The following is a 24,003-nucleotide window of genomic DNA, read 5'->3' as shown; positions in this document are numbered from 1 at the left end:
GTTCCAAAAAAGGAATATGCGAGAATGAAGGTCATATTGACAATAACAATGGAAAATGACGGTGTCCATCTTAACATATTTCACATATACATATGTTTTCAATCATCTGGTACTGTATAAATCATAACTTGTGTTACTTTTTATCTAGATACCAGTACCTATGACGATGAATTTTCCAATGAAAGTGCAAAAAATGACGAAACAGGAGACACTGTTACTGATGCCTGTGCGAACGGTGCAGCCGCAAATATGCGGACAAAAAGGAAGCGTAGTCGAAGCAAGAAGGATACAAGGTTCAAATGGTTCAAATGGCTCTGAGCACTATGGGACTTAACATCTAAGGTCATCAGTCCCCTAGAACTTAGAACTACTTAAACCTAACTAACCTAAGGACGTCACAAACATCCATGCCCTAGGGAGGATTCGAACCTGCGACCGTAGCAGTCGCGCGGTTCCAGACTGAGCGCCTAGAACCGCTAGACCACGGCGGTCGGCCGGATACAAGGAAAACGGACATATATGAAAAGCATATTCGAAAGAAAAAAAGGAACACTGGGGAGTTATACGTCACAGCAACTGGTAAAATAATTCCTCCAAAAACATTTCGCAATATAGACTGCAGGTGTGCACGTAAATGTTTCAATACAATTTCCAGAGGATGAGGAAGACGTTATTTGACAATTTCTGGGCTATGGGTGATATTAATCGCCAAAATAGTTATCTGAATGGTTTATGCACGTATCATTCAGTTAACTGCCGACAGCCAAGAGATTGCTCTGGTTCTCAGAATAGCTGTATTTATGAATATCGATTACATGTGAACAGAAACTGTGCAATTGTATGCAAAAAGTTTTTATTGAATACTTTTGAAATTTCTAATGGAGGACTCTCTAGGCTTTTAACAAAAACCAAAGAAGAAGGTACAGCTCACCTTGATGGAAGGGGCAAACATCAGAACACATTCTCCGTACCGGAAGGTCTGATCGAGGATGTAAAGGTACACATCAAAAGCTTTACAGTTTCCGAGAGCCATTATGCAAGGAAGGATAATCCCCAAAAAAGGTTTTTAAATCCTGAGCTGTGTGTGGACAAAATGTACGATTTGTACAAAGATAAAGGTATATCTCAGAATTAAGAAATTGCGGGGGAGCACATCTATTGAAAAATCTTTAACAAAGACTTCAACTTGTCATTTCGACCACCAAGTAAAGACACTTGCTCTTTTTGTGACAAATTGAGCTTTAAAATGGACGCTGCTTCAAAGTGAAAAGGAGCTTCAGCTTAGGAGGGCTGAAGCTGCAAGAACAGCAATGGCTACAGACACAGCATGTAGTGAAGAGGCGGATTCCCAGGTGTTTGTGTTTGTTTACCTTTCACCTGCAAAAAGCACTTGCATTTCCTAAACTGACAACATCGATATCGTACTACAAAAGAAACATGTACATCTATATTTTTGGTTGCCACAATTTATCTGACGGCAAAATCCATATTTTTGGGATGAACAACTGGATCAATGGGTTCACAGGAAATTGGTACCTGTTTATTGAAACATATTGAAAAGTGTGTCACTTCTCAAAAACAGGTAGTTGCGTACAGTGACATGTGTAATGGGCAAAACAGAAACATAAACATTGCCCTAACACTAATGAAAGTAACACATTAACAGGTTTATATACAATGTTCAATTTATTTTATTTCAATAGTGGTACAGCTAGATTACCTCCACTTTTCTGCCTAAAATGCTGCTGAAATTAATGATCCAAACAAATAGAAAGAAAGGTTCGTATCTAGCAACAAGCCATAAGCTTGAATCTTTCTGATATCTCAACTGCAGATTTTTCAGCGCTCATTTAACTTTAGGACTCTGTATCTCAGAATGAACAAAAATGGACCTGTACCACTATTGATATAAGCCCTTCACATGTCCTAATCTCCTTCATTGTACTCCTATGATTACCACACTATAAATACGACAATGTAGTGGTGTCAGAGTCTTCGTTGACAGCACAGCGTTTCTCTCTCTCTCCCTCTCCTTGTTATTTTTGTAACATTCAGTGGAGTCAAACTATGAACTACGAGGGTTGGAACTTAAACAGTGGCAACTATTTACTCACAACCGATACAAAAGAGTTTCATGTTTGCACCTGTTACTGTCCTTCAAAGTAGTCACCAGCCTTGTGTAGAACCCGTTGCGAGTGATGCGGAAGACGTAGTATATCGTTAGCAGAGTCTGTTCTGTTGATGGTGCGAATGGAGCGGTCTAAAGTTATGGTGATTCTCGTGTTCGTCTGTGGTGGTGTTATCCTAACGCATTACATTCCTCCACGGCAGACCGTCAGTGCACAGTATTACTGTTTGTTTTTGGAACATCACCTGCATCCAGCTTTGCGAAAGAAGAGGCGACACTTTCTGCGCAATTCATCCATCATTTTTCACGACAATGCGCGGGCGCATACAGCGCAAGCTGTGGCTGCTCTGTTCAGTCAATGGGACTGAGAAGTACTGTACTATCCACCATACTGCCCGGACTTAAGTCCTTGTGACTCTGATTTGATTCCGAAGATTAAGGAACCACTTCGTGGCATTCGCTTCAGAGCTGTTCCAGAGATTCGACAGGCAGTAGACCGCTCCATTCGCACCATCAACAGAACAGACTCTGCTAACGGTACACTGCTCCTTCCACATCGCTGGCAACGGTTTCTACACAAAGCTGGTGACTACTTTGAAGGACAGTAACAGGGGCGAACATGTAACTCTTTTGTATTGGTTGTGAATAAATAGTTGCCACTATTTAACTTCCAACGTAACCTGGTAGAGAACTCAATCAGATTTTACTGTCTCTCTCCTCCTATTATACCGTCTGTGTGTTGACATCAACCATATCTGGTGATCCTATGTGATCAAAGTCGCTTTCGTGACCTGTGTACAGTTTCGTTGGCTGTACTGGAGGAAGGTCGTATCCCACAGACTATCAATCACAATAGTGGATTCTTACATTGTTGTTTCATAAGCAGTTTGATATATTGGTTTTTGTTGTAACACATTGAAGCAGTGTATCACTACAGTTATGTTCACATCCAAACATTTCATTTTTCTACCGTGACTTTGATATCTGTGTCAGGTATTAAACCGACATTAAGGATACAGGGTACTCATAAATGATGGAAAAATCGAAATTTTTATGGCTTTATTAAATTCTATAGTCTTTGCTGATTACGTTGATATATACATTATAGGGTTTCAAATGAAAAATGACCTATATATACAAAATTTTAAAGTGACAGTCCACCCCCTTTATTTCTGTTACAGAAACCAGAATTATTTCGCAAAGAACTGAGAACTTCCTGTTTACAGCGATTATGCGAATGATACATTGTATATGTTGGTACAAGTGTAGGTTTCTAGTGTCTGTAAGTGATTATCTTTGCTAGTATTTACTTTTGTTTCTCTGAAGCAGTTTGTTCACGTGTAACTGAATGTTTGTTGCCCAAGTGCTACATGTATTTGTGGAAGTACATATCCTTTAGTGTGCCATGAATACAAACTATGCCACACATGAAGAAATTCAATAAAAGGAAATTCCTCGATAATGAGTTCACAAACAAAGCAAGCCATACTGTTGAAAGCAACCTATGTATCAGTTCTTCCGGGGAGAAACTCCCACTTGGCACGCTTCCTGGTGATTAAAATTTTTGTGTTAACAATGACGCTGTTTATAGTGAATTTGTTGTTGTTGATGTGGGCATCTTACTTTTCCGATAAAGGAAGTGGCGAAATGCAAACAATGTGATGGTGTAGGCTGTCTGGAAATAACTGAACAACAAAGTAGCAGGAAGGGTTTAGTGTCAAAATTAGTTGTTCTGTGTAGATCCTGTAATAAATCTACCTCTAAAATGACTTCGAACGTTGTGCATAATTCATATGATGTGAATTTGAAATTAGTGTATGCAATGTGTGCAATAGAAAAAAGGAAAAAAGGCTGCTCAAACGTTTTGTGGTTTGATGGATCTTCCTCCTCCTTCCAGTAGGTTCAGCAAGTACATAAAAATATTTTTACGTGCCTTGATGGTTGTGTCTAAAGGATCTATGAAACGTGCAGTAGAAGAAACTGTATTAGTTGAACCAGGGACATTGCTGTTGCACTTGATGGGACATGGTAACATCAGGACATCATTCCTTTAATGATGTTGTAAGTGCTACTTCTCTGGAGAATGGGAAAGTTGCTGATGTTCAGTGTTTATCTAAGTACTGCCACACCTGCCATGATAACACTGAAGGACATATTGAACATCAGTGTTCTAAGAATTATGATGGTTACAGTGGATGTATGGAGTGTGATGGAGCTCTAAAAACATTTCAGAGGTCGGTGCCCGCTTATAACGTTGGATATACGAAGTACCTAGGCCTCCTACTTTCATAAGTTGTCCACAGGTGCCTACCCTGTTCACAGACTTTGCTGTGAAGGAGCATATCCTTAGTGTGGTTACCTACCAAAAAGTAAAAAAAGTGGTCAAATATACCATCATAAGCATTCTCTTCCTGAGCCTGTTATGAATGGAATAAAACTAATTTTTAGAGACCTGAGTGACCCTGTTTTGTTAGTAAATGTCTTCATGGGGCACTCAGAATACATATGTAAGTTTCAACCATTACATATGGGAAAGACAACCCAAGAATGTTTTTGCGGGACTAAATACATTAAAAGTTGGTGTACTAGATGCAGTGATATGTTTCAATTATGGATTGATAAGAAGGTTGGAAGTCCTGAGAAATTTAGGCATAAAATGTGGCTCTAATATGGAAGATCAATTGCTTGTGCATGACAGACAATGGGTGCATGAAGCTGAAAGATTCGCTCTTCAAGTTACCAAAGAAGTAAGAAGTGCTAAAAGGAATGCCAAGAGGAAGCTTGAAGATGAAGAAATGCTGCATAATGAATACTGCTTCAGGAATGTTCTTAGGCACAGTTTAATTGGACTCATATCTTCATTCACAATTTCTCACAAGTTGTATTTTTCAGAATTTAGGTACAAATATTTCCTGAAGTTTATAAAGCATTGCTCTAATTTTTTCTGTAACTTGCATTAGTCCATACTTATGCATTAATCCTAAGCTTTGTTGCAGAATCAACGAAATTTTAGAAAGAATAACATTTTTGTTAGGAAAAAATTATAAAAATTAAAATATAAGATGTAATACTTTTTTATCCTTGTAATATACATAATAGTTGGAATTAAATATGTCTAGTACCTCAGCCATCATGTCATGCATATCTGGGAAAAATTTGGTCCCCTTCAAATGTATATCATGGAGTAAATGGTACCTCAATTTGAGGAAGCATTTTGGAAAAAAAGTTTGCATTAATTTCTTTGTAATTTTTTAATAATCCTAAGCAGATTCAAAAATATTCAAAATGCTTCTAATCCGTTTAGAAAGTGTGCTGCATTACCTGATATCAACAAAAAAATCTGCAATGCATATACATTATAAACAGTTCCTGAAGGAAATAGGTGTTGATTTTTATATAATATTGAGCCAGAAAAGTACCCTGTATCCTTAACACTTTTCAATCCACTGACTATCACAGAAAGCTGGATATCGCATGGTGTAAACTAAGCTGCTCCCACAACACACAGAATGGTTGAAGTAAAAAAGGCGGTGTTTCTTATTGACAAAAATGTGTAAGACACCTCATTATATGGAAACTGGAAGAGCTTGCGGTATTGTAGAGCATTTCTGAACAGCTGTCTGAATGTAACAGCCTCTACATTTAGTGATGACCTCTACATTTAATCCCATCTTCTACCATGGCAGGGTAGCAGATGCTTTGTTGCTCTGTTTTTGAAGAGACCCGGAGCACTGATTCCCCATATTGGTGGTGCATAGTGCACCCAGGTATGTGATCGCTGTTTCAGTGTCCTAGGTGGTAGTCATCCTGACCTGAATCTTTGGACACTGCGTCTTTCATTTTTACGACTTACAATGCATAACTGCATGTGAAACAAGAGGGTATTCTGCAGGCAAGGATAGAATGCACCCTCAGTCCCATTGGTGGGGAAATGGAATCATTTTCACACACCCAGGTGAGCAGGTAAGTATCCTCACCCCTCCACATTATTTGTCGTATTTTCATCAGTTTTATTTATTTTGGATCAATTTTCGTAATTTTACCAGGTTTTCCGAAATTATAACACATTTTACTCAATTAATCGAGGTCCAGACCACTACCCTCGAAGAGTTTGAGATCGAATGTGTTGAGAGTATTTTTCTATTTTTACATGGATACCTGAGAAGATTCAGCATTGATGGCTCTGATTACTATGGGACTTAACTTCTGAGGTCATCAGTCTCCTAGAACTTAGAACTACTTAAACCTAACTAACCTAAGGACATCACACACATCCATGCCCGAGGCAGGATTCGAACCTGCGACCGTAGCGGTCGCGCAGATCCCGACTGTAGCGCCTAGAACCGCTCGGCCACTGCGACCAGCATTCAGCACTGATCACTGACAAGTGTTGGCAATTGACATATTGATAATATCCGAATTACTACCACTCCAGTCGTCCTGGGCACCTTCCATGGCCAAGTGGTCCCCCCCCCCCCCCCCAGTGGGCTGAGTGCAGCTGCATACCTCGTGCTATTGCTGAGAAGCACATCCATGGCGGCAACTAGCGCTGCGCGACCTCTGACCTGGCGTGCTTCATATCGACACTGGGACATGAGTGTGTGGGATGTATCAGTATTTCAGTGATCTCCAGCTTCTAACCATGACGACTGCTACTATGGAATGGCTCGTGGTTTAAGTGTGTAGTAGTTAATGCTTCTAAGTACATCACAGCGGACTCTATCCTGTAGTGATACTCGTTGTTTTTACTATCAAATGACATGGTAGACCCTTCCTCCTCCTCCTCATACTTCGTCCTGGTGTTGCTGAGAGAAACAACTTAGAGATTATACAATGCTTTAAAAAGATAATTGCAACGTCAAATTCCCAATAGATAAATTCATTTTTTCTGGTACTGGTGTTGCGAGTACACCTACAAGTCCAGCCCCATGCCTTGACTCCTGCAAATTTTTTAAGGACATTGTATGCAGTTGAGCTGACATTTGAAATTTTCAGCTACCTCCAACATAATGGACTTCCTGCCAAATGACCCACCTGTGCCAATATCCGACAACAGGATGCAAGGAGAAAACCCAGAAAGGGGAAGAGTAGGTTTTGAAAACCAGGCAGTTGCAGGATCGCATCCCAGAATTTGCCACCACATTTTCCAGTCCCTAGCATCCAGCAATAGCAAACAAGGAAAAACTGCACCACACAGAGGGTATTGTCTTCATTAATTAGTTAATCAATTTGATAGAGTGGAGGACCTATTTCCAAGATGTCCACAGCTTGGGACTTAGCACGTATACTCTACTTTGATCAGGACAAAAGAAGAGTTAATGAGGTATACAAGAAATCCTCGCTGGGCAGGAAGCAGCCACTTGAGAGAGAGAGAGAGAGTCTATTTCAACAGGAATTTTTTAGATATCAATAACAAAGTGTTGGGGCAATGTGATGCTTTTTTCGACAGGAAGTAATCAGAGGGGTGAGGGAGTAGGGAGAGGGGGATTAGAGGGATGAGGAGTGGGGAGGTGGCTTCTCCCAGCATCCTCTGCTGGTGGCATTGTGAACTAATTCAGTTGATATCTCCACAGCAGGGCGAGCACATAGAGCAGCTGCCTCCACTGACCTGGTATGGAAAATGACTATTTGGAAGCAAAACAAGAAGTGAGTCTGGTATCAAAGGGATGTCGGCACCTGATGCTTTGTTCAGGGATTAAGGAGCAGGTGACCAGAAGCTGCTACTGAAGGTGGTGGTCCAGTACTCCCGCAGTTGCTGCCTGCTGTTCATCATGCATGCAGCCGTGATCCCGTCGTCGCCTGGTAGTCTGCAAACAGCATGCATGAAGATGCAAGTGTGTACAGTTGGAAAGCTCCAGGTCTAGAAATCTGGAGCCAGGACTGTCAGACTCAAAGAAGCCTTAGATTGAGACCCTCAACATGGCTTCAAACCAAATGATCTTCATCAGCTCTGGGAACAACAGTGCAAATTTCAAGCTCTGCTTGCACTCCACGAGTGAGGCCAGCTGTCTTCACCACCTCCAACAGCTGCCAGTATGAACTGAGGGCCCCATCAGAACCCATGCAATGGATATCATTGGTGCCAACATGAGCCACAACTTTCAGATGACTGAACCCTGCACACCCAACAGCTGCAGACAGGCCGCCTCCACATCTCAAATGAGGCCACCTGGCAGACATGCCGAGTGCACATTGGCTTTTTATCTATTCCTGAATCCCATCTGTCTAAGGGTTCCATAACATGCCTAACGCTGGAACTCCCAATAACTTGTAAACACCTCCCACTGTGTGCCTTCTTGGAGCTTGCTGAAGCAGCGGCCACAGCAGGGTTACCACCCACTACTCACTCTATGGTAAGGTTGGAGCCACCGTGTCGGGTACACTAAGAGACGCCTTGGCAGCAGAGCCCTTGGGTAAAACAAGCGGCACCTGAAGTGTCCCATGTGATGTGCCAAATTCTCTGCCATCGCTAAACCCCAAGTCAGCAGCCTGAAGGTGACTGACTGTAGTCAAAAGCGCATTCAGCTGTTTGCAAACTGTGGCTAGCTACTCCTGTGTCCACACACAGCAAGCACACATGGCAAGACTAACTGAGGAAGAAAACTATAAAAGCAGGCAGGATCACAGATATACAACTTTCTACTTTCGTGAGGTGTCGCCAATGGACACTGATGGGTTAATGAGCTATGTAGGTGGCTGTTCAGTGAGCAACTACTGTACTACAGACTGAATGAATTTATCCTTACAAAAACGTGAGATTAAACCTCTTAAATACAACAACAAGCATGAAATTTAATAAACGTACCATGAAATTCATAATAAATCATGTGGATGTGGACACTGATCAATGAGTAATGCTAAATATGGAAGAGTTTTATACTATGTACCTGCTCTTGCTATTTTAAATTAAAATACTGGTTACAGAGCTGAAAGCAAATTCAGGCTAGAATTATTATGCCACAGAAGAGAAACCAATATGGTTTTCACGTAACTGATATGGAGGAGGTGTTGAAAGACAGAGAAATTTCATGTCTAGGAGTAATCAGCGTAATAATAGAGAAAAAATTCAGGAGAGGAATAATACGGCGATTCTGGGACTTACCCCTCAAGTAAATGAAATGACTAATGAATTTTTAGGTATGAAGATGAGGACGTGCTAAGGGAAGAACTACTGGAAGAACATGAACAACCAGATGCAAAAACAGTAACATTAATAATGAGAGGATCAGTGCGGGGATAGCCTGCGTATTTCTTGCTTGGCACTGGATCAGATATAAGCATTATTTCGAATGAGTTTTGGAAAAGAAATAAGGAAGTTGGAAAGTCGATCATATCCTGTTACAAGACTATGCATTAAAGGCACTGCAGAGTCAAATGGGAAAAAGAAAGGGCCAAAAGTGTTAATAAATTTTGAATTAAGGAACACAGATACCAACAGTTTATGCCAGTAGTTTCAGGTATGAATGAAAAAGTATTGTTAGGTATGGACTGGATGGTGGAAATTGGTATAGTAGTTAATTTAAATTATGAACAAAAAGGGGAAAGTGTGTATCCCCTCAAAGACGAAAGATAGAGGTAAGAAGCAACTGGTTTCTTGGAAAAAATAGTGAACCTGGAAACCCAGAGATGAGGAAACAAAGGTAAATCTAAATGAGAAAGAGGTAACAAAGAAATGGAAAGAGGAAGTGGGAAGGAAATATAATGGAACTACTATCTTAGATTAATGCGAGAAAAATTTGAGAAAGTACTAATATTATATAGAGCTTATACAAGTAAACTTAAGGACAAGAATTATCCTGCGTTTTTAAACCTCCTTACCTCATATTTATGAATGTAAGAGACAGTATGTAAAGAGTTAAACAAGATGATGACATGGGAAATTATTGAACGAACAGATACCCCATACAGCAATGCATTGTAGTTAGAAAACCAAGTAAGAAAATGCACTTAGTTCTAGATGCTCGTACACTGAAGCAAGCACGGAAGTGAAGAGGGATTGCCCCATACCTATAGATAAGAAGTGAGGAAGTGCATACATAAACAGCAGTTTAGAAATCAAAGAGACCACGCTTACAACACACCTTTAAATAAAATGGGTTCTCCAAAGGATATTAAAACCCCAGGTAAATTAGAAATTCCAGCAGAACTTTCTTTAGCATGGTTTTAAATGGAATCTTCCATAACACAGCTGAAGTAGACATATAACAATAGCTAATAGCACAAGAAATTGACTTCTACAAGGTGTGGTACACCATCTCTACAGAGAAACAAAATCAGTGACGAGATTTGAAGTGTCCTATACAGTCAGTAGGTGGACGACCAAGTTCTGGTAAACTGTGTCATGAAAGACTATCACAAGACTGGAGGGTGAATCATTGTGACTGCCCCACTCCAAGTGGCCCATTGTGGCAGACAGCTGAAGTACACAGATAAGTCTGAAAGGAGCACAGAGCAGCAGAGATGCTCTGGCCCCAGTACTACAGAATACCCAAGAACACACTAGGGAAGTCACAGTCATGGACGACCTTGGACAAATGATCAGAGGTATCTTGTCAATCTCTTTTAAGACTGCAAAACTGAAACTGAAGAAGTTTCAAGAAGAGCAGGAAAACGGTACTGCATACACTGAAACTCTGGAAAGAATCGAACATGAGAATCTAATTAGTAAAACAGCAAAGAGCACACGCAAACACATAGTACATCACAGATTAAAGAATACATTTATTTCAACATATATGCTTATCGCCTTTCACAATACATCACAACAAGGAGATGACAATAAATACTTCAAAGTTCATAAGAAAGGTATTTCACTCACAGACACCCCCCTCCTTCACTCTTGTCCTTGACTTCCATTAACTTCTGAACTTCTGATGAGTTTTCAACCTCAGATTTTCAGGAAGTCAGTGAAGTACTACTCCCTTGCAATTTATTCCAAACTTACGTTGTTGTCTTCCACTTCCTTCTGCATAAAGAGAATCTCCAGATGCATGATCTGCACAATCTTCAGCAACTTTCTTCACACCATGATTATCGATGATATCTTCACAGGATGGGACAGCAAAGAATTTGATTAATCTCACTGATCAAACTGTTCATCCACTTCGCCTATCTTACAGATACACTCACTACAGCGAACTCTGCTTCAATGGTAGTTAGTGCAACAGTTCACTTTTTAAAATACTACAGCCTATAACAGCTGTCAGGTATCCACTGAAGGATTCACAGTGATCTGGACCGGTTTCCCAGTCTACATTGGTATTCATATCGATTTTCTCAGGAGTCTTGCAGTTTGTGAGCACTTCATTTATTGTAACTCGCAAATAACGTAGTGTGTGTTTGATGGTACATCAGTGCTCCTCTCGCGGATTGGTGCTGAACTAACTTAAATAAGTCATTGGATGTGTTAGGTCTGGCCTTGTACCCATTGACAAGTATAGAGGACTTCCAATTGCAGTTCTGTATTTTGATACATCCTGTCGCCGAGCTTGCCTTCATCTGCCACTTTTTGTAGCTGTACATTCGTGATGAGAGTATTTTCACAGATATGCAGTTTTCATTTTGGAATTCCTCGAAGATTTCTTTTGCATATGCTGTCTGGTATAAAATCATTGTTCTATATTCTCTCTTAACTCAAAATGACTGTGCCACTCAAAGTCCCTTAATTCGAACGTAGCACTTATGATATTTTTAATTTTCTTTGTTTCGCTGTACAACATTACATCATCTACATATGCAGTCACAAAGAGCTCACATTGTAGATCATAGTAAACACATTAGTTAACTACATACTGCGGCATACCTTGTTTGTGCAGAAACTCATCTAGTGTTCCACTACATCTTTTACTGAACTGATGCACTTGTCCAGTCTGCAGATCCACTCTCCATTATTGAATTCCTCTTGTTCTGGTATGTCATTGAATTTTTTTTAGTTTGTCTGTGGTTTCTGTGAAACCAATTGGTAGATACACATTGACTCCATCTTTTACATCAGCATATGTCACAATGACATCTAACTGATGAATTTCCAGTCGCATTCAATAGCTAGTACCATCAACAGTCACACAGTTTTCAGTTTTACAAATGTACTGTATTATTTATCAGAATCAATTCTTGATCTTTGCTCATTCTTAAAGATACCACTGTGTCTGGCAATTCTTTCATTTTCATCATACTTCCATTTGAAAACCCATTTTTTTTAATCGTCTTTGTGTTGTTAGTTTGTGGCGTAGTTCGGTTCTGCATTAGGTTATCCAGTTCAAGTGACAATGCATTTTGCCCTTTGTTTTAAGCAGCAGCTGACGTGTCTTCCTGTGCATTATGTGGATCTTTGCCTACTTGTATATTCTCCTTTTCAACTGCACACCCCTTACTTCCATGTCCTGAAGTCTGTCACACATTCTCCCGGTTTGACTTGTCACCCAGAACACGTTCTGTAGTTTTCGTTCATTTTAGGTTCTCGTAGTTTACAGATACTACTATGTGTTGTAAAGTAAACGTTTTCAGCACTTTCAGCCTCCCCTTCAGTCTCCTATTTTACATCATTGTGTTTGGAAGTTATGCATTGTTCCAAATCTTCATTTTGTTTGCCATCTGGTACTTCCCCTGTTTCCATAATATCTACATTCTGTAATGTTCAGCCATCATCTACAATGGCTGTGGTCTTCATATCAGTCACAAGGTAACAACTTTTTTCAACTTTGCAGGACAGATATTTTCATGAAATACAACATCACTGGCAATCATTTTATTTTCCTTTTCTGGTTGTCACAATCTGTAGGCTTTTAAGATTTCTGAATATCCAACCATTAAATGAGACTATCCTTTTGGTTCAAATTTGCCACACCAGGTTTTCATTTTGCCCACAGACAATATCTGAATAATCATAGATGATCAGTATTTGTTTCTCACCCTCGCCATTGTTTGTAGGGACATTCTTCACCATTTATTGTTGTTGGGTATCTCTTTTGCAAGTAATTTGCTCTTGCTGTTGCTTCGCCCCTGAAATTTTGTGACATTCCATTCTCAAAAAGCATGCATTACCCGGTATTTAAAAAGGTTTTGTAGAACCATTCTGCAACACAGTTTTGTTGAGATGTACCAGGTGTGGTCAACTGCCTCCAAATTCCTTTATGGAAGTGTTCCCCAGCAAATGACAGGGAATATCACAACCATGGAGTCAAAGCATTTAAATGCACATACAGGACGTTTCTGTAAGAGCGTGCAAAAATATAACGGGATATAGAGAATGCTACACTGAACAATTTAGAGATGGGAGACATTGGTCGCAGAAGCCAGCTTAAGGAGGAAGTAAACATGTTTACCTTTGTGTCTAGAATTACTGTTTTCCAGCTTATTTACAACTAACATGTGTACAAAATTACACATACAGTGCTGCTTATATATATTCTTTATCTCCTGCATGGAAAGAAGGAGGACGAGCCTGATTACCAGGAAGTCATGATGCAGGTTTTCTTTATGTTACTAGTCCATAAGGTGGTTCTGCTGTATAGTATTTAGATTGTCCCATGACAGAATGTACTATCAAACAACGATAGACCCATTCATTAATCAGTGCTATTTGGAGTTGTGCATTACAATATGATGGTGCAGTACCTGTAGTTTCGCAGAACTCACTGACATGCAAATTTAGTAAGGGTAAGTACATTGAATGTTCTCGCTGCTGAAACGCTGTACAGGGAATGATTTCCTAACAGGCATAATCCGTCATGACGAGAATGCAAGAGACTAGTTCATTGGAAAGAGCGAATGAGGGCCTGGCATGAGGACCACTCACACACCCGATTTTGAGGAGGAGGTGCTGGAATGTGTTGCTATGGTCCCCGCTACAAGTACTTATCGTGTTGCACATGAAATGGCCGCTGCACAAGTAGTAGGGCAACAAGGACACCACCCCACTCTGCGTTGTTACCAGATTTATTAAGAATGGCGGTTCCAAAATGGTGGCCATGGATGTGGTAATGTAGCACTGATGTCATGGTGGGAAGTTCAAATTTTGGCGGTAAAATAGGCAAATTGGGCTATCTCAGCTAACCTGACTCCACCCCCTTCCCTCCCTTCCCTTTCCCAAATGGAAATTGGTGGGTTAAGGACTCAGACTATGGTGGGCTGCTGGACAGGATGGTCGTAAGTCTTTATTTTGTATGCACTGTGGTATATTGCTTATTTAAACAATTTGAACTGTCATGGATAGTAGCTCCACCCAGAGTGTTCACTCTGAGGTCTGTAGTCTAATTGACCTAGTTCATAATACCACCACCAGAGGTCGCTGTTGGCCCTCCCCGTATCCCCTCCCCTTCCTTATCACAATCCAAGATTGTCTGGGGAAATAATGGCGGGAAATTTGCTTGGTCTCTGCTGGGATCTCCAAGAGGATTGATGTAATCCTTTACTGTATACAATGAGTTAGATGGATACAATGTCTGTGCTGGAGAGGGAGAAGTTTAACAGGAACATTAACTGTAATCACACAGCTCAGGACTGTATCGATAGCCACCTGCACGATGCATGGAAAGCAATGATATTTGGTGAATGTATGAAGTAGGCGAATACTCTTCATCAAATAATGAAGGTGCAGCAGAATGAGGCGAAGTTAAACTTCGTAACTCATTCTGACAAATGCATGTGCTGTAACTGTAGATATTTCGATAAAGATCCAGTCAGTCTTCTGAAATGCAAGAGGCAAGAAGGTCATCCACTCTGGCGCAAGCGCTCACGGCGCCAGCACGAGACGATCACAGTTCGGCCATTCACTAAGCACTTCCTGTTGCGCTGGAAATATCTGCAGCCTTCCTACTTTCCAAACCTGGTGCACGGAAGCACCTTGTCGATGAACACGAAATACTCCAGGAATTGTTAAATCTGATGTTTAAGTATTGTGCGGAATATTGCCACATACATATCTTGAAGATGTCACAGGAACTAAATCTACCACTGCACAAAGAGAGAGAGAGAGAGAGAGAGACAGATAGAGAGAGTACTTTGCAGATGACACAAGAATATTTAAAAAAATTGCGGAGAAATTACACGTTTTATTCCGAGGAATACCATCACCACACTTGAACACTGACTCTAAAAGAAGATTGAGGTACATTTGTGAAACCTCCCTGAGACACTTTGCACGATTTTATGGGAAATATCAAATTTTCCCCTTGTCTTTGAGCAGAAGCTGCTTCAGGTGCTATTAAAGCCAATCGAATATGTCTCTAAATAGACTTTCAAAAATACCGCTGCACTGTAGTTTGCTTCAGTTTTGGGATGTATATCGCCATACTCGAACAATAACTCTAAAAAGATCAGGGCAGACTTGTAAAACCTTCCAGTGTTCCTCCCTGAGATAGTTCACGCGCTTTAGTGGTAAACAGATCCCGAAACCGATATTAGCTGCAATATCCGACTTTACACAGCAAAGCAACTATATTTGGAAGTCGAAACAAATATCTCTTGAAACCTAAACAACACTCTGACCACTAACACGTCCAAGGAGGTATGACTACAGCTTTGTTCACACCCATACGTTTTATCTTTCCACCACGACTTCGAGGTTCTAAATTGACATTAACACGTTTCGATTCACTAGCTCACACTGAAAGCTAGACATCGCATGTTGTAAATTATGTTACTGCTGCTCACACAACACACAGAATGATTGAAATGAAAGACAGAGTTGTGTCTCTCGCCGATAAAAAAATGCGGACGATACCACAACATATGAAAAATGGAAGAGTTCCACAGCATTGTGGAGCGTTTCCAAACAGCTGTCCGAAGGTGACTGGTGACCTTTACATTTAAACTCATCTTACACAGTGATAGGGTAAGAGACAACCCAGTATTCCATTTCGATTGATTCCTTATATTACAGTCATGTACACGATCACTGTTTCAGTACCAGTCATCCCCGGAAGTCGTTGCTCCCACCAAAACTCTCTCTGCGCTTCTCTGTACTTTCCACCGACTGCGACCTTGCGGTGTCAGCTATCAAATATCTCACAGATAGTTGCTGTATGTTTTTTTAACAACATTGCATTGTATTTCTATTGAAGTAATAGTGATACATGCAAGTTGATGACTATCTTTGATGCTTTCCTGGAAAAAAGAGAACCATCTGCCTCTAAATTGATTTGCATCTGCTTTAAGGGATGACAGCAAGTGGATGAAGTGATCGGTTGAAATAGGATTGTAACCTGGTATGATTTAGTGGTAGACTGATGATGCATTCTAGAGAGAGGGAGATGTTGCTGCAGGTCATTTATCATGCATTTAACCCCCTTTTCCCGTTGTTGTCTCAGGGTGTATTAGTTGTGTGTCCACCCAGGAATTACTTCCCGTCAGCTCAGCTACTATTTTAAAAATATTACAAATTCAAGAGAAAACATCGAAAAAGAAGCGAACAAAAGTTACAAAGCCTTTTTCATCCATGTTGGGACAAATTCCCTCCGAGGATACAGTGAAGAGGAAATTATAAACGAATCAAAAAACATAATGCCATCAGCCAGAAAAATTTACCGTGCTCCCAGGATAGTGATCAGCGGAATCATAAACAGGAGGTCGGTGAGTGACAGTTATAACAATCGATCAATTGCAGAATTAATGAGTGTTGCGACAGACTAGGTGTTATATTTGTAAACTCAAATAAGTTTTTGGGCAAGGAATGTCTAGCCAGGCATGGACTGCATCCAAACAGACTAGGATCGATGACCTTCAGCAAGATGTTTATGGATGTTTGTAAAATCATTAAAACTAAGGGAAACTAATATTTACTGGAGGGGATGTAAAACAAAAATGCCTGTTACCTGAAAAGAAAACTGCTAAAGAGTGTCTACGAAAATGTATGCTTAATACCATTAAAACAAGCGATAATTTTTAAGTGATGTAGTGGAATATAAATGGCTTTAATTCTAAATCTTCCAGCAGCCTAAGCTACAAACTTGATGAGCTACAAACTTGATGTACCACAAATTCTTCTCTCAGAATGTAAAAACATAAAAATTATTTGTTTAAGTGAACACTGGATTAGCTCTAACACAATATATATTTTAAATAAAATTGAAGTTGCAAGCAACTTCTGCAGGGAGAAAAATCTCATGGAGGTTGCTGCATACTCCTGAACTCTTCTATAAGCTATGAAGTGAAAACAGATTTTAATTGTTTAAATGAAGACTGTATATTATAAAGCTGTTGTGCAGAGCTTAAGGACCTAAATATGTTAATCATTTCAATTTATAGAATTCCAGATAGGGCTTTAATTACACCATTCCTCTCTAAATTCCAGTACCTGCTAGATAAACTGAAGAAAGAAAAGAAGAAAAATTGTGATAACAAAAGATTTTAAATAAACACTGCAAATGACAATAAAGAATCAACGAAATGTATCACTAAAAACAATCAAAAAATGGAAGAACTTGACTCAGTCAGGTTCCTGGGAATAAAATTAGACAGAACTTTGAAATGGAATTCTCATATAGGATATCTAGTAAATACATTAAACAGCTTTGCATTTGCAATAGAAATTTTAGCCTGTGGGACTCTGAAACTGTTATTCGATATGGAATAATTCCATGGGGAAACTCAGGAAACGTTACACGAATTTTAAAGTTGCAGAAAAGAATCTTTCGCAACATGTGCTCTGCACAGCTGAGGGCATCATGTCGACCATTATTTAAAGACCTAAAAATATTAACTGTCTCATCCTTATACATCTTTGAGGTGGTTCTTTTCCTATGTAGCAGAGCTGATGTATTAAAAAATCATTTTGAACGCTCATACAACACAAGACATAAAGAAAACTTTTTGCTCACCTCATATCGCTTAAAACTGCATGCTCAGATTCCTCAATATTCAGCCTTGAAAATTCACAACACAATAAAAGGGTGTAACATAATGAATATGAAGGTAAATATTTTAAAAAGCAAGTGACATGACTTTCTAATTGAACGATGCTATTACTCTGTGGAAGATTTCATGAAGGACGAAATAAAGTTTGAGCTGGATCCCTAAAATGGAATAAAATTTTTTGATGGTAATAGTAGATGTAAATACTGTACGTTTGACAAATTTTAAATAAGTAAATTGTCCACAAAGTATTATTGTCACCTGTACATCAGACATATGTTCTGAAATTGTGTACGTTATGAGACGAATAAAACACATTACACATTACATTACAATCTGCATTCGACTCAAATGCAATTGTATGTTCTGTGTGTGACTTAGAGCATTATGTACATGTGATCGTTAACAGCAAACCTCTCCATACGACAGTCTTCAGCGGACTTCCAACTCATGTGTGATCATGATGAAACATGTCCATCTTGTTTTGACATCCTCCTCTATCTGAACGAATATTTACATAATGTATTCCATCCCCCTACTGCGTCTTGAGCATAAAATAGATTCTCCAGTTCCATAATTACGGCGATTGTAAGTTGGGGTAAGGTGTTTGTGAGGTACTGCAATCTCCATGGATACATCTGCTTGACAGGTGTCCTGTTTATGGAATTAGTGGCAGCATGACATGGAATTTCACATGCCATATGCCGCTCCTATTTTTTTTTCTTGTAAGAGGCATTCTCTGTTGCAGACGATAATTTTATAGGACTGATGTGAGCACAGTAAAATTTGTGAACCATGATCTGATGTGAACAGTGGGTGCTATACACACCTGGAAAGCTGTATTGTGCATGTATAACAAAGGCTCTATTTTTTCTCTTTGGTGTAGAAGGAAGCAGTTTTATCATCTTTATGTTTGTCACCATATTGAGTGGGATAGAAAACTTGCAGAGTGGAGGTATGTCACATGTTAAACATTATGCACTGCATTAGAGTGCATGTGTTTATGTTCTATGATCATTTGTCTCTTACCAGTACCTTCTTGGTGGTAACCCCAGACACTAGAACAACGCTTTAGAATTGATAGCGTAGATGATTTACGTAAAATGCTTCAAACTCCATCTGTCTGGAGTTTCATCATGCATGGAACCACATGTTTCTTCTTAACCATCTGTTATATCATCACAACACATTCATATCTACTACACACCGATAAGGGGAGCTAACGTCCTCGACACGCGCGCATCTGGAGAGATTTGGTGCCCATGGATGGTTGCCATGAGTAAGATTGGTGTGGAACAGTCTTAGCTGAACAGCAGTTATGGACTTGGCTTGCTCTGCTCCTTCACGAGACGTGGGACGTAGCGGTCTACCTCTTGTCAGCTGCAAATTAAATCGGTGACAGTGCTGCAGGGAGAGTCGGCCAAAGACAATGCGAGGAGATCATTCATTCTCTAACTTTATCCTCAGAATGCGAGAATCCTCTATGACTCCCATCTGTACAGGGAAAGACAAGCAATCCTAATCTTAAATTACTCACTATGATCTAAGTGGCAGAAATATGGCATGGACTGGACTAATATCTGAAGTGGTGCTGGCAGTTTGACACCGTGAATCCTGCAGAGCTGTCCATAAATCCGTAAGAATACAAGGGGGTGGAGATCTCTTCTGAAAAGCACATTGCAAGATACCGCAGATATGATCAACAATGTTCATTTCTGGAGAGTTTCGTGGCCAGCAGAAGTGTTTAAACCCAGAAGAGTGTTCCTGAAGCCACACTGTAGCAATTCTGGGCGTGTGGGGGTCGATTGTTCTGCTGGAATTTCCCAAGTCCATCGGAATGCACAATGGACATGAGTGGATGCGGGTGATCAGACAGGATGCTTACATACATGTCATCTGTCAGAGTCGTATCTAGACATATCAGGGGTCCAATATCAGTACAACTGCACGCATCCCACACCATCACAGAGCCTCCACCAGCTTGAACAGTCCCCTGCTGATATGCAGGGTCCATGGATTCATGAGGTTGTCTCCAGTCCAACTCAAGTCCATCCAACCGATACAATTTGAAACGAGACTCGTCCAACCAGACATCATGTTTCCAGTCATTAACAGTCCAATGTAAGTGTTGATGCTCCCAGTCAAGGCATAAAGCTTTATGTCATGGAGTCATCAAGGGTACATGAGTGGGCCTCCATCTCTGAAAGCCCATATCGATGATGTTTCATTGAATGGTTTGCACACTGATACTTGTTAATGGCCTAACACTGAAATTTGCAGCAATTTGTGGAAGGGCTGCATTTCTATCACATTGAACGATCTCTTCAGTCGTCGTTGCTCCTGTTCTTGCAGGATCTTTCTCCAGCCACAGCAATGTCAGAGATTTGATGTTTTACCATATTCCTGATATTCACGATACACTTCTGAAATGATCGTACAGGAAAATCCCCACTTCATCGCTACCCTGGAGATGCTGTGTCCCATCGCTTGTATGCTGACTATAACACCCATCCTAACTCACTTAAATCTTGATAGCCCACTACTGTAGCAGCAGTGACCAATCTAACAACTGCACCAGACACTTGTTGTCTTACATAGCAGCGCCGTATTCTACCTGTTTATATATTGTATTTGAATATGCATGCCTGTACGAGTTTCTTTGGTGCTTCAGTATATATGTTTGAGAATTAACAATGAGTGGTTGTACTGCACAGTCATCTATATACATTTGCTATCTAGTGTATGGTTTAGCGATGATACAGAAAGAGTGTCATTGGTCAGTGCTGAAATTACAAAAATCTGGTAAAATTGCTGAAATTGACCACACTATCAACTATGATGCTTATTAGAGCACACTGTTACATAGTGACAGTGCCTTTTCCACCCCATTCATCCACTGGTACATTGTTGATTTCCACGTAATGACTGAATGACATCACATGTTTGAGATGGAAGGCGAGTCGTGGTGTAAGAAACACTTCCAGGGATGGCTGGCACAGAAATAGTGATCATGTACATGACTGAAATATAAGGAATCAATCGAAATGGAACACCAAGCCATCTGCTACCCTGTCACTGTGAAAGATGAGTTTAAATGTAGTGGTCATCAATCATTTTTGCGCAGCGGTTTGGAAATGCTCCACAATGCCATTCAACTCATCCACTTTCCATATGTTGTCAAGCCTTATGCATTTTTTTGTCGGTAAGAAACATCCCCTCTGTCTTTTATTTCAATCATCCTGTGTGTTGTGGGAGTGGCAGCAACATAATTTACACCAGTGAGAGCCAGTGGATTGAAATTTGTTAATACCAATTCAGAACCTGCCACAGACCTCGAAGTTGCAGCAGAAAAGAATGTATATTGGTGTGCAAAGCTGTAGTCATACATTTCATGGAGGTGTTACAGCAGAAAAAACGATTTAGCAAACAACGATGCAGGAAACCTCTCCGACTGATAGTCTGTGGAATATGGTCGGAGGACAAGTGATGAAACTTCACTCTGGTCTGTGTAGGTGAATTCAATCAATGGCCACCTGTTCCAATGGAACCTGTATATTTAACAGGATCGCCACATATGCTCGATGCCATAACACAGGTACTACGTGTTTCTCGATACACTGGAAGAAAGCGATGCGGTAAAAATCTTATCAAGTTCTCTATCAGATAACATTAACGAAGTTTTTTTTTTTAGTTTTCCTCTATGGTATGGTACAAAATAACGATGGTAGAGAGAATGTATGGGTGAGAGACGTGAATGCACCCTAAGGGATGCGGATGCCCTTCACTTTGCAGTACCTGTATGTAGTTTGAAATTGCACCACAATGCAGTAGCAATATCCTTATCCTTCTTCCAGTTTCCATAGCTGCTCGTATAGGTCTTTTCTGCTACCTCGTGTTGCAGGGGAAAGCTTCGTTTGGCGCTGGCCTTACACATTGTACATGTTTGGCAGAGCTATGACAACATGTTCCCATTAGCACCGAGTGGTCAAAACACGGTCCTGTCGCAGTAACTCACCTCATCCTGTTTCTCCACGAGTTGCAGAAGGTCAGTTCTGACTTACATTGGAAACATCGGATTGACAAAGTTCTAGGGAGGGCAGGGCAGAGACTGACGAACAGTTACAAGATGCATAGGGACTGTCTAAATAGATATTGGAGTTTTACTGTATGGGTTCCTTAGCAGAGTGTCACAAATACGATTCACTAGTGGCCATAGTCATTAAAAGACATCTCCATAGGATCCAATGCAGTTATGTGGGTGAATGGAAAGACTTGATTCCAAATTGCAGACAGCATTTGTACCAGAAAGCGTAACACTATAGATATGAAAAACCAGTGTATTGTTCATCGGATTTTGTACATTTCTTAGGACCTCAGTCCAGCATTGCATTTTTTAAAGCGATTCGTCACATAGCACACCATCTACTGTGTGTGATCATTTTCAATCAACTGTCATCGTGCTCTCCTATAACTCAGTGGATATATCACAGGGCCTCTGACATGGCATTGAGATAGAATGCGTTAAAATACTGTTTGTTAGCGTGAGAAGTATCTAGCGGCAGCATGAGAGAGCTGGAGATATCGGCTTAATAGCATCTCCCTCAGCTGAATAACTTTCTAAATTCAGTGAGAAGTGTGAGTTTATTACGATCTTAGACTGCCGGCGAAGTGCAGCTGCGCTTTCGGTCTGTTAATACACACTCTAGTGATCACCGACTACATTCAGTGTCGCGGTATTTTTGTGGAAGACAACTTCATTCAGAAGCAATACCACACCTCGATTAATAAAGCTTGTATAATTTTGAACATGGATATCGCTAGACCGATTTTTATGCAGGGTGACAGTAACATAGTCGTTGCGATCGTGTTATTAAAATCTGGTCGCTTATAAGACGATTATGTCTCTCTTCCTAAGACACAGTGGTTCCACTCGCAAGAAAAACACATGAAGCATGTCCATCCATCGCGGATTTTCGCTCAGTAGAGTTTGGTGTCAACAGCATTCAGTTATTGGCGAAGTATTATACTTAGTAGGGGATGTATAATAGATTCGCTGTGATCAGCAGGCTTATAAAGTATGTGTTGGAGTGTTACTGTGGTCAGTATTCCGCATTTGCAAAGAAAATCACTATGTCCTACCGCAAGGAAGGTTGGATTTGATGAGGAAAGTTGCAATTTCAGCATATCCATAGCTGTAAGGGGGATGGAAGATTTTATGTGGAAAGCTATGTCCAGTCATAAGGAGGATACAGATATTTATACACTCCCGGAAATGGAAAAAAGAACACATTGACACCGGTGTGTCAGACCCACCATACTTGCTCCGGACACTGCGAGAGGGCTGTACAAGCAATGATCACACGCACGGCACAGCGGGCACACCAGGAACCGCGGTGTTGGCCGTCGAATGGCGCTAGCTGCGCAGCATTTGTGCACCGCCGCCGTCAGTGTCAGCCAGTTTGCCGTGGCATACGGAGCTCCATCGCAGTCTTTAACACTGGTAGCATGCCGCGACAGCGTGGACGTGAACCGTATGTGCAGTTGACGGACTTTGAGCGAGGGCGTATAGTGGGCATGCGGGAGGCCGGGTGGACGTACCGCCGAATTGCTCAACACGTGGGGCGTGAGGTCTCCACAGTACATCGATGTTGTCGCCAGTGGTCGGCGGAAGGTGCACGTGCCCATCGACCTGGGACCGGACCGCAGCGACGCACGGATGCACGCCAAGACCGTAGGATCCTACGCAGTGCCTTAGGGGACCGCACCGCCACTTCCCAGCAAATTAGGGACACTGTTGCTCCTGGGGTATCGGCGAGGACCATTCGCAACCGTCTCCATGAAGCTGGGCTACGGTCCCGCACACCGTTAGGCCGTCTTCCGCTCACGCCCCAACATCGTGCAGCCCGCCTCCAGTGGTGTCGCGACAGGCGTGAATGGAGGGACGAATGGAGACGTGTCGTCTTCAGCGATGAGAGTCGCTTCTGCCTTGGTGCCAATGATGGTCGTATGCGTGTTTGGCGCCG

Source organism: Schistocerca nitens, chromosome 6 (assembly GCF_023898315.1).
Source record: "Schistocerca nitens isolate TAMUIC-IGC-003100 chromosome 6, iqSchNite1.1, whole genome shotgun sequence".
Taxonomy (NCBI): domain Eukaryota; kingdom Metazoa; phylum Arthropoda; class Insecta; order Orthoptera; family Acrididae; genus Schistocerca; species Schistocerca nitens.
This window is presented reverse-complemented; position numbering follows the sequence as displayed.